Below are 16713 nucleotides of genomic sequence, written 5' to 3' on the forward strand. Positions count from 1 at the left end.
TTGTCTTCTGTTTTTGAGTGAGTTAGTGGCTGCAGTTGGGTTTGAATCTGGTTTTGCTTTTTATGAATTAACTAGCTTTTTGTGTATGATAATCAGGTTAGTCGAGTTGCTCCTTTATGACTAATAGAAAGTTTAGTTTACTATTTTAGAGTTAAGCTTGCTACTTTTTTGATATTAAAAACCATGTAATTTTTGTTGTGTCTTATTGGTTATATGCTGATCCATTGTTTCATTAAATTTTTTCGATTTTTATAGAAGGAAGATTATTAAATTTTAGAGTACGGAAAAATTATGATAGTCAAATATGATTCCATTTTGTCATATGTTCCTTCAAATATCCGGAGACATATCATTAATGGAATAGGCAAGTTGGGCAGCAAATGAGTAGTGACTAACAAAGCTGTTTTGTTCATTTTAGTTGATTGAGTAATAGAACTAACGTGAGTGTCATTGTCTTAGTTAACTGTTCACTTGTGATTATAAGCTATACTTCAGTACTCTGTAGTGAAATGGTTGATGTTGTGAATTTTGGTATATTGACTACAAAATATAGTGAAATATGATTCTTAAATCTCGATGATGGGTGTTTTGGCTATGATTAAGTTGTACAGCTTCCTCACAGTCTTAAAGTGTACGATTCTTAAATTTACAGGGTTTTTTATATTCTTTTTGCTTCACTAACTTGGTTATTTGTATGATTCAAAGTCCAGATGATAGGAACTTGATGATTGCAATTGGAAGTATCCACTTTAGGTAAGTATAAGCGTATTTAGAGGTTTCACATAAATTAGTTTTATATCGTATATATTGATTGTTGTATGTAATATCGAAATCCAACAACTAGATGATCTATCTTCTTTTTGATAGTATGATGATACGGTAGTATGCTCTTTTGTAGTTTGATGATCTATCATATTTTCAGTGATATCGTGTTAAGGTCTTTCATTTTTATATATTCTAAAAATTTTCGCCATAAAAAACTAGACAAATAAGCTTATTTTTAATCTATATTTAATAAAATTATGAGGTATATAGACTATTGCTAACATATTTGGTTCTAAATTAACTTCTTTTTGTAGTAGTTTTTAGCATTGCAACAACATTTGATGTATGGAATTGCTTTATTTGAATGTAAGTGTACTTTTGTTATATTGCAGGCAAAGTTCGTTCACAATGATAAATGTCCAGGTGACCCATAAAGTAGCCCAAATTCCAAGTGTCGTTTTTGGCATATTTTTTATTTTAAGTTTAATATATTTTTATAATCAAACATGTTGAATTTTAAATATTATCATTGAATAGCATTTGACCAGATTCAATTTGACATGAAGGTGCTTGAGATGGCATTATCGTGTGTTTATCAAGTGGTCACTTCGTGTATATTTGCATTATCTCTTTTATTATGTGTTATATTCGATTCGTCAGTATGGCTAATTAATGATTTAAAACGTGGTATTGCTGATAGGATGAGTAAGGAAATTACTGCCTTGGCCCTGAGCAGTATGAATATTAAGGTGGTTCCACCACCAGAGAGGAAGTATAGTGTTTGGATTGGTGGGTCCATTCTTGCATCGCTCATCACGTTCAAGTAGGTTTGTTTTCATGCGTCTTAATCGAGTTAACGCGTGTAACAACTGTCTTTATAACTATGTTTTTACTATTAAATATCTAAATTATCAAATTCTATAAAAATAGTGACAATATAGACTAAATTGACCCGTTTATAACCAAATGGGTCAAAATGGGTTAAATGGGACAAGCTCTCCTCCTTTTTGGTGAACTCAAACTAAGTTGGGTTGAAGTAGTACTAAGTTAGCTTGATTGACAATATGACGTTTTGATCTGGCCAGCTGATTAGGCCAAATGAGCACATATATTGTGTTTTACCTGTTAATATCTTTTGCTATTTGACATTTTGACAAATATATATCTCTGGTGGCCGTGTTTAAATGCAGATGTGGATTGCAAAAGCTTAGTATGACGAATCGGGTCCATCAATTGGCCTAAGAAAGTGCTTCTGAATTATGCAATTGGAACGCCATATGCTGCTCGCAACACATACTTTTTGCCTTTCCATTTTAATCAATGATTGAATTTATTATTTGTGATACTTGGTTGAAAGCAACAAGACTATTTTTTGTATTGTACGTTCCACGTTTTTAGTATCATTTATCGTGTTTTGAATTTGGAGCATATGATTAGCGGATGATATGTTAACATGTGTTTTTGGTTGATTAATTGTTTGTAGAAGGACATCAAATTCAAGAGTCAAGATGAGTGGTACCATTCAAGATGCATATTAGTGGAGAAATCATCGTCAAAATGAGATCCTTAACTCTAAATACTCAAGGTCCTACTCATTTGTGTATTGTACTTAATTTTCATGAGTAGGTTATCTTTTTTATTGTATACTCTACCAATAATAGCCAAATGCTCATGAATAGTAACTCCTATTTTTTTTATAATTACTATCTATTTTACTTTATTTTTTCTTTTTGAAAACTATAACTATCTATTCTATCAATAATCTATAACATAATATAAATCAAGAAAATTAATCCCATGTGACAGCATAAAGTCTATGGCTTTATTTATGTTACTGTATTATAACTCAGTTTTATAAATTGAATTTCATATTATATTATATTATATTATATTATATTATATTATATTATATTATATTATATTATATTATATTATATTATATTAAAACAAACTCTTAATAGAGTAATTAATAAAAAATAAAATTCTTAATAACCATTAAATTAGCTAATTACATTGAATACCCCTTTAACCCAACTATCGAAATCAAGATTAATGAGTTATTATAATATGAACTAGTTGTAGGTTATTAACGAGGACAGCTGACTTAATACACTCAAATCTTTAAAACATAATAAAAATGGTTGTAATTATATTTTGATCATACTTTGATATATATGTACATATTTGTATAGGTTCGTGAATCGATCCGTGGCCAAGTCTTATTTCCGAGGAAGGAAATATCTGTGAAAGTGAGTTATAGTCCCACTTTTAAAATCTAATATTTTTGAGATGAGAATACATGCAGGTTTTATAAATGATTTACAAAATAGACACAAGTACGTGAAACTACATTCTATGGTTGAATTATCGAAATCGAATATGCCCATTTTTATTAAGTCTGGTAATCTAAGAATTAGGGAACAGACACCCTAATTAACACGAATCCTAAAGATAGATCTATTAGGCCTAACAAACCTTATCCAAAGTACCGGATGCTTTAGTACTTCGAAATTTATATCATATCCGAAGGGTGTCCCGGAATGATGGGGATATTCTTATATATGCATCTTGTTAATGTCGGTTACCAGACGTTCACCATATGAATGATTTTTATCTCTATGTATGGGATGTGTATTGAAATATGAAATCTTGTGGTCTGTTGTTACGATTTGATATATATAGGTTAAACCTATAACTCACCAACATTTTTGTTGACGTTTAAAGCATGTTTATTCTCAGGTGAATACTAAGAGCTTCCGCTGTTGCATACTAAAATAAGGACAAGATTTGGAGTCCATGTTTGTATGATATTGTGTAAAAACTGCATTCAAGAAACATATATCGATGTAATATATTTCTATTGTAAACCATTATGTAATGGTCGTGTGTAAACAGTATATTTTAGATTATCGTTATTTGATAATCTACGTAATGCTTTTAAAACCTTTATTGATAAAATAAAGGTTATGGTTGTTTTAAAAATGAATGCAGTCTTTGAAAAGCGTCTCATATAGAGGTCAAAACCTCGCAACGAAATCAATTAATATGGAACGTTTATAATCAATATGAACGGGACATTTCATGGAACTCGTGGCTCCTGCATCCACATAAATTCGATGATCACGGTTAACTCATGCTCGTTTTAGGCACTATTTTTACTTCATTTTATGTAATTTTCGCTTTGTAGTTTAGTGTTGTTTTGTAGGGTGTTATCAGAGTTTGTTTGGCCTTTTCTTTTTAAGCATAAGCTCAATGCCTTGTATCTTGTACCTTTTTTGTTCTAATATAAATGTTTGCTTGCTTTAAAAAAAAAAAAAAAAAAAGGTTTCAATTTAGATAAATATAGAAAAAAAATTATGGTTCGTCCCCAAACTCTTTGTATAAAAAATTAAGATGAGACCTAAAGTTTAAATCGATCATTGTTGGTTGGTCCTAAGTTTTAAACATTGTACACGAATGGTCACAATAGTTAAGTGATTGTTAGTCTCCACCAGTTAAGGGAAAAACCTGATGTAAACATACCAGGCATTATGGTCTTTTTGACTTATGCAGGTTTAAACCTCTCGTTATATATATATATATATATATATATATATATATATATATATATATATATATATATATATATATATATATATATATATATATATTGAGTAAACGAGGAAACCCTCCTATGAACGAATACATTGTCTCCTCCAGGAGAAGGGAAGGTTTAAACCTCTCGTTATATTATAATTTACTATATCTCTAAATGCAGTATTTTTCAGCTAATTTGATTGGTCCTCTATCTATGATCCCACCACCCTTTAATCGTCCAATAACATCAAGTATGTATATCCATAGCAACGTATGGAGCTCATCATTAGTTTGTGTCAATTGTTGAAGCTTATATGTATAAAATCGAAACAATATATACTCCATCCGTCCCATCTTACTCTTGATAGTTCATTATTCTTTTTTGGACTGTCTCATATTAATAGTTCATTTTCATAAATAGATAAAAATAATAAGATAGATTTACTTTTTGCCCTTAACTTTTGCATATAAGACAAAAAATAGGTAAAAAGTAAGGGACAAAACTGTAAAATAAAGGAAACATACATGTGTCAGTTACTTTTTCTTAAACTGTGTATTTTATGTCTCTGGACTATTTATATGGGAGGGAGGGAGTAGTACGGAATACATTATTGCCCTCCATAAAATCGAAACAAATTACACCTATAAGCTTAAAGATAACGTTGATGACTTGGATTACGGGGACGCAATTCCAATTTTGATTATAGGGATTCAAGAAGGTAGAGATAGCGGCTCATCGGCATAAGCGAATGGGAAAATGTCAGTGGAGGCTTTTGCGGCATTTGATGAAATGATGACACGTTTGGCCGGGGAGAAAGTACCGGGTGATGGATCCACCAATGTGTTATCTTACAAGATAGAGAATCGGTTCAGGAAAAACATTTTGAAAGAGACGGTTAACGGCAAGTTGAAAAGGGCGGGATCTAGAGGTTGATTTCTCTTAGTTCGTTTGGCTTAGTTTCCATCTTCTTCGGGTAGTATGATGTCTTGTATTTGATAGTTCGTTTTATCGTTTATCGGGTTGTTAGGGGATGCTCGTTTTAAAGATAATTTTTCGTTTAGTTAGTTATTTTTTAGGTGCGAGCTCTCCCGTTGCCTCTGTTTATTTGTATTTCTTTTGAGAGCGTTTTTCTTTGAAAAACGGTCTCGTTTCTATATGAATTTTCGTTTTTTTGCCAAATTTTTTTTTTTTAAACTTTCTTTATTAGTAACTAGCAAAATGGGCCCGCGCGATGCTGCGGGGCTTCTGGGTTGCGCATTCATAGTTAACGGAGCGTTATGTATTTACAGAATAGATAGTACCTAGGTGTGTGTATGTATTAAATATATCCGAGATAGTTAGCGTTTTTTTAGAAGTGTCCGTTTCGCGTATAGTTAGTCCCGTTGTGTTCATAAGGTTTTTTTGAGTTGAACGGTGTTTTCGAAAAAATTTAACGCGAGGCGAGCGGAAAGATATGTCCCGTTGAAAATATGGGTGAAGTTTAATTAAGATTTTTAATTAAAATATTAAGTTTCATGTTTAACTCCTGAAAGAGGGGTTGGATTTGAAAGTTGGACAAAAGTTGAGGGGGTGTTTGGTTTTTTTCTCCTCCTTTTCCACTGTTGTTGTTTTGACAATTTATGTGGGGGGTTGGGGTCAAAACGACCAAAACCCGTATGAGGTTTAGTATGTAAGATTAAAATGAGCATATGGGATTTCTTTTGAAAAAAATTTAAATTAAAATATTAATTGGATTATTCCATACTTCGTTAATGGAACCATGGGTTAGTTAACTGCGTTAATACCCGTGAACCGCGGATATCAAACTCGCGATGGCGGGTAAAATCATGAATTTTACCTACGAATACGAATATGGGTAAAAAATAGTACCCATCAATGGGTCACGGGTGGATAACTACCTGATCCACAAATTCATTAGATTATTCTTAACTTATTCGCAGGTATACATTATTAACTTTATAATCATACTTGTTATTACTTGTAATAAAAAATAGATAACTATAAGTTAATACATATATAAGTATAAAACTTAATATTCGTGTTATTTTGTGTAAATAGTTGTATATTTGTATATCGGCATTAAAACATGGACTAAAATAATATTGATTTAGTTACTTGTTCATAAGTTTCAAGTTACTCACTATCAAGAACGGTATTTATAGTATTGGAAAAACATTTTTTTTTTTTAAATTTATCTTTTAAGTATAATTTAAAAATATACTCCGTATATTATATGATAAAAACTGTTTTTCATATCGTTATTGATTTATATAAGATCTGCATATAAACTCGTGACTTGTGGATGTTTGTAAGTAAAGAATGGCAGGCTAATGGGTTGACAAAAAATCATGAGTAACTTTTATAATTGCATTTGTTTTAATAATCTAGCAAATATAATATCAAATCCAGAAGCAGAACATTTAAAGGACACTGATCAAATCATGTTAATTTCAACTACATATGTATTTTTACGCGTAATGCATTTGATTTAATAATCTAACAAATTTAGTAGCATTATATTATGTTTTAATCTCGCAAAACTGCAGTTATAAACTAGTATTATATTTTATATATATATATATATATATATATATGGGCAGGATCAATGGGGAAGTAACCAATCGGGGGGAAGCAAAAAAAAAAAATTTCGTTTTTTTTGAATTTTTTTTTCCCGGCATCAAGATCACATGAAAATATGAACATTTAGAAGAGACACTTCGTGATGAATGTTATTATTTAGGCGGGAATACGATCGACAAAAATAACATTCAAGATAATATTGTTCGTGAAGAATGTGAACGTTTTTTTTCTTCTTCATGTTTTGTGAAGTAAAATTTAGCCCGATTTAGAGTTTAGAGTTTAGGATTTGGGGTTTAGGGTTTAGGGTTTGGTGTTTTGGGTTTATGGAACCGTTCGTGTTAAAAACTCAATCTAAAACCTAAATCTAAACCCTAAATCTAAACCCTAAACCCTAAATTTCTAAACCCTATAAACCCTAATATCTAAACTTTAATATCTAAACCCCAATAGCTAAAACCTCAAAATACGCTCGAAAAACACGATAATTGTTATATATTACTTCTTCGAGCGTTTTCCCGCCAAAATAAAAACATTTATCACAAAGTGTCTCTACTAAATGTTCATATTTTTATCTCATCTATAATGTTCGTGAACAAAGTTTTTTCAAAAAACGAAAAAAAAAAAGTTTTTTGAATATATATATATATATATATATATATATATATATATATATATATATATATATATATATATATATATATATATATATATATATATATTATAGTGGTAGAATCAAGGGGAAGTAACAAATCGGGGGGAAACGAGGGGAAGCAAAAAAAAATTTGTTTTTCGTTTTTTAAAAAAACTTTGTTCACAAACATTATAGATTGGATGAAAATATGAACATTTAATAAAGACACTTTGTGATAAATGTTTTTATTTAGACGGAAAACGCTCGAAGAATCAATATATAACAATTATCGTGTTCTTTGAGTGTATTTTGAGGTTTTAGATATTAGGGTTTAGATATTAGGGTTTAGTTATTATAGTTTAGAAATTTAGGGCTTAGATTTAGGGTTTAGATTTAGGATTTAGATTGAGTTTTTAACACGAACGGTTTAGAGTTTTGGGTTTAGGGTTTAGGGTTTAGGTTTTATGTGATGACCCGTCAAGTACCCTTAACGGCTCCGTCACTTGGTCCCACGGCTTGATCATAACTCTAAATGAATTTAATAAATAACATTGCATTCTTTATTTAAAAATGATTTTCTATAAAGGAAACATGTCATAAATGTAAGTTTAGAAAAACCAACATAAGTAAATAACCAAAAGTTGACCAAAACAAAGTCAACAAACACCACAATTTAATGTAACCAAAATAGAATGCAAGTTTAATGTTTAACAAAAGCTGTCAATACAATATGCAGACTCTCTAAGCACAGTGGAAGCAATCAATCAAGTACCTGAGAAAACATGCGAGTAAACTGTCAACATTAATGTTGAGTGAATTATAGGTTTATATAAGGTATAAGCTTTAGACCACAAGATTTCAAATGTTAGAAAAGATAAAAACATTATTTCATTAACCCGTGAGCCATCTGGTTACCACTTAACCATTCCTTACCCTTAACATACAACAATATACACTGAACGAGTGTATCTTCAAAAATTACGAAGTACTAACACATTTCGATTATAAATTGCTAGTGCGACTAGCTCCAAATTGGGTTGTCAAGCCCGATAGAATTATTGCAACTAAATTCCAAGCTTAAAAGTTAATCAAATTTGAATACATATACATGCATATTCACGTCCATAATTCTATCACCATAACCCATTTGATTTCAATATTAATCTTAATTTTCTTTCTACCTAAACACTTTCATTCAAGAACACATCTATATTCAGCAACCTTTCTTCATCTACATCAAATTCTACTTCAAAATCTAATCTATAATCATCATAAGAAAAATCATTCAAGAATCATTTCAAGTTTACTAGATTACTACCAAGCTTTCTAATCCAATCCAAGTAGTCATCCAAGATCAAGAAACCTTTGTTATTTACAGTAGGTTATCTTTCTTATTCAAGGTAATACTCATATCCAAACTTTGATTCAATTTCTATAACTATAAACTATCTTGATTCGAGTAATAATCTTACTTGAAATTGTTTTCGTGTCATGATTCTGCTTCAAGAACTTCCAAGCCATCAAAGATCCATTCAAGCTCAAGATTATTTTTCTCATTTCCAGTAGGTTTACCTACTATACTTGAGGTAGTAATGATGTTCGTAACATCATTCGATTCATATATAAATAACTATCTTATTCGAAGATTTGAAAACGTAATCACTAGAACATAGTTTAGTTAATTCTGAACTTGTTCGCAAACAAAGTTAATCCTTTAACTTGACTTTTAAAATCAACTAAACACATGTTCTATATCTATATGATATGTTAACTTAATGATTTAAAACCTGAAAACACGAAAAACACCGTAAAATGTAGTGACCCGAACTTTTTCATGATTATATATTAATTGAAAACTATATTTGCATGATTAAATGTTTCCAACATGTTAAGCAATCAAACTTGTTAAGACTTGATTAATTGAAATAGGTTTCATATAGACAATTGACCACCCAAGTTGACCGGTGATTCACAAACGTTAAAACTTGTAAAAACTATATGATTATATATATATGATTATATATATAGTTAACATGATATTATGATATGTAAGTATCTCATTAGGTATTTTAACAATGAGTTATATACATAAAATTGAGTTTATTGAATTAAGAAACTCGAAACGATATATATAACGATTATCGTTATAACAACGTCTTACTAAATACATATGAATCATATTAAGATATTGATACACTATGTTTAACATGATAAAATTATAATTAAGTATATCATTAAGTGTGTTAACAATGAACTACATATGTAAAACAAGACTACTAACTTAAGAATTTCGAAACGAGGCATATATGTAACGATTATCGTTGTAACAACATTTAACTGTATATATATCATACTAAGATATATTAATATATCATAATATCATGATAATGTAATAATTTAACATCTCTTTAGATATAATAAACAATGGGTTAACAACATTTAACAAGATCGTTAACCTAAAGGTTTCAAAACAACATTTACATGTAACGACTAACGATGACTTAACGACTCAGTTAAAATGTATATACATGTAGTGTTTTAATATGTATTCATACACTTTTGAAAGAATTAAGGACACTTATCAAAATACTTCTACTTAACAAAAATGCTTACAATTACATCCTCGTTCAGTTTCATCAACAATTCTACTCGTATGCACCCGTATTCGTACTCGTACAATACACAGGTTCTAAATGTATGTACTATTGGTATATACACTCCAATGATCAGCTCTTAACAGCCCATGTGAGTCACCTAACACATGTTGGAACCATCATTTGGCAACTAGCATGAAATATCTCATAAAATTACAAAAATATTAGTAATCATTCATGACTTATTTACATGAAAACAAAATTACATATCCTTTATATCTAATCCATACACCAACGATCAAAAACACCTACAAATACTTTCAGTCTTCAATTTTCTTCATCTAATTGATCTCTCTCAAGTTCCATCTTCAAGTTCTAAGTGTTCTTCATAAATTTTACAAGTTTTAGTTTCATAAAATCAAGAATACTTCCAAGTTTACTAGCTCACTTCCAATCTTGTAAAGTGATCATCCAACCTCAAGAAATCCTTGTTGTTTACAGTAATATATCATTCTAAATCAAGGTAATACTCATATACAAACTTTGAATCAATTCCTATAACTATAACTATCTTAATTTGAGTGATAATCTTACTTGAACTTGTTTTCGTGTCATGATTCTACTTCAAGAACTTTCAAGCCATCCAAGATCCTTTGAAGCTAGATCATTTCTTGTCACTTCCACTAGGTTTACCTACTAAACTTGAGGTATTAATGATGTTCATAACATCATTTGATTCATACATATAAAACTATCTTATTCGAAGATTTGAACATGTAATCACTAGAACATAGTTTAGTTAATTCTAAACTTGTTCGCAAATAAAAGTTAATCCTTCTAACTTGACATTTAAAATCAACTAAACACATGTTCTATATCTATATTATATGCTAACTTAATGATTTAAAACCGGAAAACACGAAAAACACCGTAAAACCGGATATACGCCGTCGTAGTAACACCGCGGGCTGTTTTGGGTTAGTTAATTAAAAACTATGATAAACTTTGATTTAAAAGTTGTTCTTCTGGGAAAATGATTTTTCTTATGAACATGAAACTATATCCAAAAATCACTGTTAAACTCAAAGTGGAAGTATGTTTTCCAAAATGGTCATCTAGACGTCGTTCTTTCGACTGAAATGACTACCTTTACAAAAATGACTTGTAACTTATATTTACGACTATAAACCTATACTTTTTATGTTTAGATTCATAAAATAGAGTTCAATATGAAACCATAGCAATTTGATTCACTCAAATCGAATTTAAAACGAAGAAGTTATGGGTAAAACAAGATTGGATATTTTTTTTTATTGTTGTAGCTACGGGAAATATTGTAACAATTCTATACAAATCATATCCTAGCTAACTTATATTGTATTATACATGTATTCTAATATATTATATAATCTTGGGATACCATAGACACGTATGCAAATGTTTTGACATATCATATTAACCCATGTATATATATTATTTGAAACAACCATAGACACTCTATATACAGTAATGTTGGAGTTAGCTATACAGGGTTGAGGTTGATTCCAAAAATATATATACTTTGAGTTGTGATCTAGCCTGAGACGTGTATACACTGGGTCGTGGATTGATTCAAGATAATATATATCTATTTATTTCTATACATCTAACTTTGGACAACTAGTTGTAGGTTACTAACGAGGACAGCTGACTTAATAAACTTAAAACAGTAAAATGTATTAAAAATGTTGTAAATATATTTTGAACATACTTTGATATATATGTACATATTTGTTATAGGTTCGTGAATCGACCAGTGGCCAAGTCTTACTTCCCGACGAAGTAAAAATATGTGAAAGTGAGTTATAGTCCCACTTTTAAAATCTAATATTTTGGGATGAGAATACATGCCGTTTTATAAATGTTTTACGAAATAGACACAAGTAAATGAAACTACATTATATGGGTGAATGATCGAAGCCAAATATGCCCCTTTTGCTTGGTAGCCTAAGAATTAGTAAACCGATCTACTAATTGACGCGAATCCTAAAGATAGATCTATTGGGCCTAACGAACCCCATCCATGGTTGCAGATGCTTTAGTACTTCGATGTTATTTTATCATGTCCGATGGATTTCCTGGAATGATAGGGGATATTCTTATATGCATCTTGTTAATGTCGGTTACCAGGTGTTCACCATATGAATGATTTTTATCTCTATGTATGGGATGTATATTGAAATATGAAATCTTGTGGTCTATTATTACAATTTGATAAATATATAGGTTAAACCTATAACTCATCAACATTTTTGTTGACGTTTAAAGCATGTTTATTCTCAGGTGATTATTAAGAGCTTCCGCTGTTGCATACTAATATATGGACAAGATTTGGTGTCAGCATGCTTGTATAATATTGTTTAAAACTGCATTCGAGATTTATTTTGTTGTAACATATTAATATTGTAAACCAATATGTATTGGTAGTGTGTAAGTGTGATATTTTTAGATTATCATTTCTGGATAATCTAGGTGGTGTCTTTTTAACCTTGTCGATAAAATAAAGGTTATGATTTATTTTAAAAACGAATGCAGTCTTTGAAAAACGTCCCATATAGAGGTCAAAACCTCGCAATGAAATCAATTAATATGGAACGTTTATAATCGATATGAACGGGACATTTCAGTTGGTATCAGAGTGTTGGTCTTAGAGAACCAGAAATTTGCATTAGTGTGTCTTATCGAGTTTGCTAGGATGCATTTGTGAGTCTGGACTTCGACCGTGTTTTCTTTAAAAACGATTGCTTAACACTTTTGTTGGAAACTATATATTATTAACATGTAAATATTATGTGATATATTAACCTCTTAATGTGTTTGATATTTTGTGATAGATGTCAACCACTAGTACAAATCCCATCAATTCACCTAATAATAATGAAGAGTCAAATATATTTTGGGAAAATTCACAAATTCCCGAAGAAGAACCGGAAGAGGAGTAACCGGAAGAGGAGTAACCGGAAGAGGAGGAACCGGAAGAAGAAGAGGTTCCGGAGGAAGAAATATTGATACCTACAGTAATTCGATTAAATAAAAGAAAATCCTCAACCAACGGACCAAAGTTAATAATGGTCAATGGTGCTTCCGCCGAGGAAGCAAAATATTGGGAACATTACCAATTTTCCGATGAATCAGATCCCGATGAGGATTCCGATGATATTATAGAAATTACCTCAACCCAATTTAATAAAGCGAAAGAAAATAATAAGGGAAAAGGTATAAAAATAGAGAAACCCGATTCCAACCCCGATGAACTTTATATGTATCGGCAACATCCGTATTTCCTAAAATGTAACAATGACCCGGGAACCTCTAAACCACCAGGTTTTTCTAAACCATTGTAGAAAACGATGGCTCGTATTAGAGGAACACCATATATTTCTAGAAAATTAGGAAAACGAACCAAGTCCGAAGAAGAAGAAACCAGTGATTCAGATTAGGGAGTTGTAATCATGTTGTGTATTATATGTATTGTAGTGTGCTTGTACTTTTATGTTCTATGTAAAAAAAACTGCTTGTATTGTTTGTTAATTATCTTCTATGAATCTAATCCTTGTCTATTTTACAGTATAAAAACAAAATGGACGTTAAGGGTAGACAACCGATTATTTTAGAAGACCTACCAGAGGATATGATTGAGGAAATCTTGTCTAGAGTCGGTCAGAATTCATCAGCACATTTAGTTATAGCGAAATTAACTTGTCAAACATTTGAAAGACTTTCCAGAAATACCTTAGTTTATAAAAGGCTTTCCTTTGATAGGTGGGGTATATCACATTGAGGAGACCGTAAGTTACGCCGTGTTTTCTTTAAAGCGTTAAATGCGGGGAACCCAAATGCAATTTTACGCTACGGGTTAAGAACCTATTTTGACTCAACATATCCCAACATAGGATTTCGTGAGTTAGAAAGAGCTTCTAACATGCAACATAAAGAAGCATGTTATGCTTACGGGTTAATAATGTTTGCTTCTCATCAAATTGAGAAAAAGAACATTGGGTTGCAACTTTTAAATAAAACATTCCACAAGTGACGGACTCGGTAGTTGAGATGAGAAACAAGGTTTTTAGATTGTTACGGGGCTGTTGGGCATTACGAAACCCTCGTCCTTTTGATGACATTACAACATGTTTCCTAGCCAATGGTCATAATGATTACTTTCCACAAAACCAAGGATGGGAAGTCGTCTTAATAAAACAAGAATGCATGACTTGTTTCTGGATTTATGAATTACGTGTCTTTATTTCTTTTGCTGAACAACTTGCGTATTAACTAGAATTGCCTTTATAGCTGCCGAGTAGCAATGTTATTATGTGTTATATTTCATCCTATATGTATAATAGCGGTATTGTAAGTTGTAATATTTTGTATAAAGTTTGAACGCGAAATTTTATTGTAATAAGTTTTTCATATAGAAGCATAGTAGTTGAGTTGTATAGTAGCTAGTAAGTATGAACTTAACGGGTAGGTACTACCCGAATTAAAACTATAAAATGCTAATATGAAGAAAAAGCTTTTATAAATAAGTTCATATAATGCTATGAAATACTATTGACTACTCTTAAATTCTATATGATTAACTCAATTCTTTTGGCTATTTTTGAAGGAAATGGCACCGACAACTCGTCAGAACTTGAACATGAGTGAGGAAGACTTCCGTGTTTTCCTTGCAGCAAACATAGCCGCAGTACAGGCTGCGATGCAAAATAACAATAACTCTAGATCTAGCAATGGAACTAATTCCACAAGAAATCATCTCGAGCAGGTAGGACAAGATGCTGCTTACGCACTACCGTGGTCAGCATTCAAGCAATTGATGAACGAGCAGTATCGTCCCAGAAACGAGGTCAACAAGCTCAAGGTAGAGCTTAGAGGATTACGAATGCAAGGTTTCAATATCACCACGTACGAATGATGATTCACCGAATTGTGCCTATTGTGCCCCAGAACGTTCGAAGACGAAGAAGAGAAGATCGACGCATTTGTAAAAGGGTTACCGGAAAGGATTCAAGAAGATGTGAGTTCACACGAGCCCGCCTCCATACAAAAGGCAAGTCGAATGGCTCACAAATTAGTGAACCAGATCGAAGGAAGGATTAAAGAGCAGACGACTGAAGAGGCTAACATGAAACAAGTCAAGAGAAAGTGGGAAGAAACCAATGACAAGAGTCACCAATACAACAACAACAATCACAACCACAATCGCAATAACTATCCCAACAACCGCAACATCAATCGCAACAACAACTTCAACAAACATCCTAACAACAACTACAATAACCGTCCCAACAACAATAACAAAAACAACAATAGCAACAATAACAATCCCAACAACAATCTCAATAACAACAATGACAAAAAAAACCAAAAACAATCATGCCAAAGGTGTGAAGAGAATCACCAGGGATTCTGAACGAAATTTTGCACTAGGTGTAGAAGAAATGGTCATAGTGCGGCAAAGTGTGAGGCCTACGAACCAAAGTTTAACAGAATTAAAAGAACAAATAATGTCGGAACAGATAATGCCGCCATAGTTTGCTTTGCATGTGGAAAACCGGGCCACATTAGTAGAAATTACCCGAATAAGGGGAATACTAGTGGGCAGGGCCGCGGAAGAGTTTTCAATATTAATACGGCAGAAGCGCATGAAGACCTGGAGCTTGTTACGGGTACGTTTCTTATTGACAATAAATCTGCTTATGTTTTATTTGATTCGGGTGTGGATAGAAGCTATATAAGTAGAGATTTTTGTGCTAAACTAAGTTGTCCACTGACGCCTTTGGATAACAAATTTTTACTCGAATTAGCAAACGGTAAATTAATTACAGCAGATAGTATATGTCGGAATCAAGAAATTAATTTGGTTAGCGAAACATTTAAGATTGATTTGATACCAGTAGAGTTAGGGAGTTTTGATGTGATAATCGGCATGGATTGGTTAAAAAGGGAGAGAGCAGAAATCGTATGTTACAAAAATGCAATTCGCATTATACGAGAAAAAGGAAATCCCTTAATGGTGTACGGAGAAAAGAGCAATGCGAAGCTAAATCTTATTAGTAATTTAAAGGCGCAAAAACTAATAAGAAAAGGTTGCTATGCTATTCTAGCACATGTCGAGAAAGTAAAAACCGAAGAAAAGAACGTCAATGATGTTCCCGTCACAAAAGAATTTTCCGATATATTTCCGAAAGAATTACCGGGACTGCCTCCACACCGATCTGTTGAATTTCAAATAGATCTCGTACCAGGAGCTGCACCAATAGCTCGTGCTCCATACAGACTTGCACCCATCGAAATGAAGGAACTCTAAAGCCAATTACAAGAACTTTTAGAGCGTGGGTTTATATGACCAAGTACATCACCATGGGGAGCTCCTGTTTTATTTGTCAAAAAGAAGGATGGTACATTCAGGTTGTGTATCGACTACCGAGAGTTGAACAAACTTACTATCAAGAATCGTTACCCACTACCGAGAATCGACGACTTATTTGCTCAACTACAAGGCTCGTTGGTTTATTTGAAGATCG

At 31.7% G+C, this 16713-nt stretch overlaps 1 long non-coding RNA gene across 1 annotated transcript; it reads left to right on the forward strand.

Moving 5' to 3' along the window:
* The first annotated feature begins 838 nt into the window (after positions 1 to 838).
* LOC139873489 (uncharacterized) lies at positions 839 to 2461 on the forward strand. The gene is made up of 3 exons (XR_011767357.1): positions 839 to 1592; positions 1956 to 2144; positions 2249 to 2461. It is a non-coding gene; the product is annotated as an uncharacterized lncRNA (long non-coding RNA).
* The last annotated feature ends 14252 nt before the right edge of the window (positions 2462 to 16713 follow it).

The sequence above is a fragment of the Rutidosis leptorrhynchoides genome, chromosome 10 (genome assembly GCF_046630445.1).
Source record: "Rutidosis leptorrhynchoides isolate AG116_Rl617_1_P2 chromosome 10, CSIRO_AGI_Rlap_v1, whole genome shotgun sequence".
Taxonomy (NCBI): domain Eukaryota; kingdom Viridiplantae; phylum Streptophyta; class Magnoliopsida; order Asterales; family Asteraceae; genus Rutidosis; species Rutidosis leptorrhynchoides.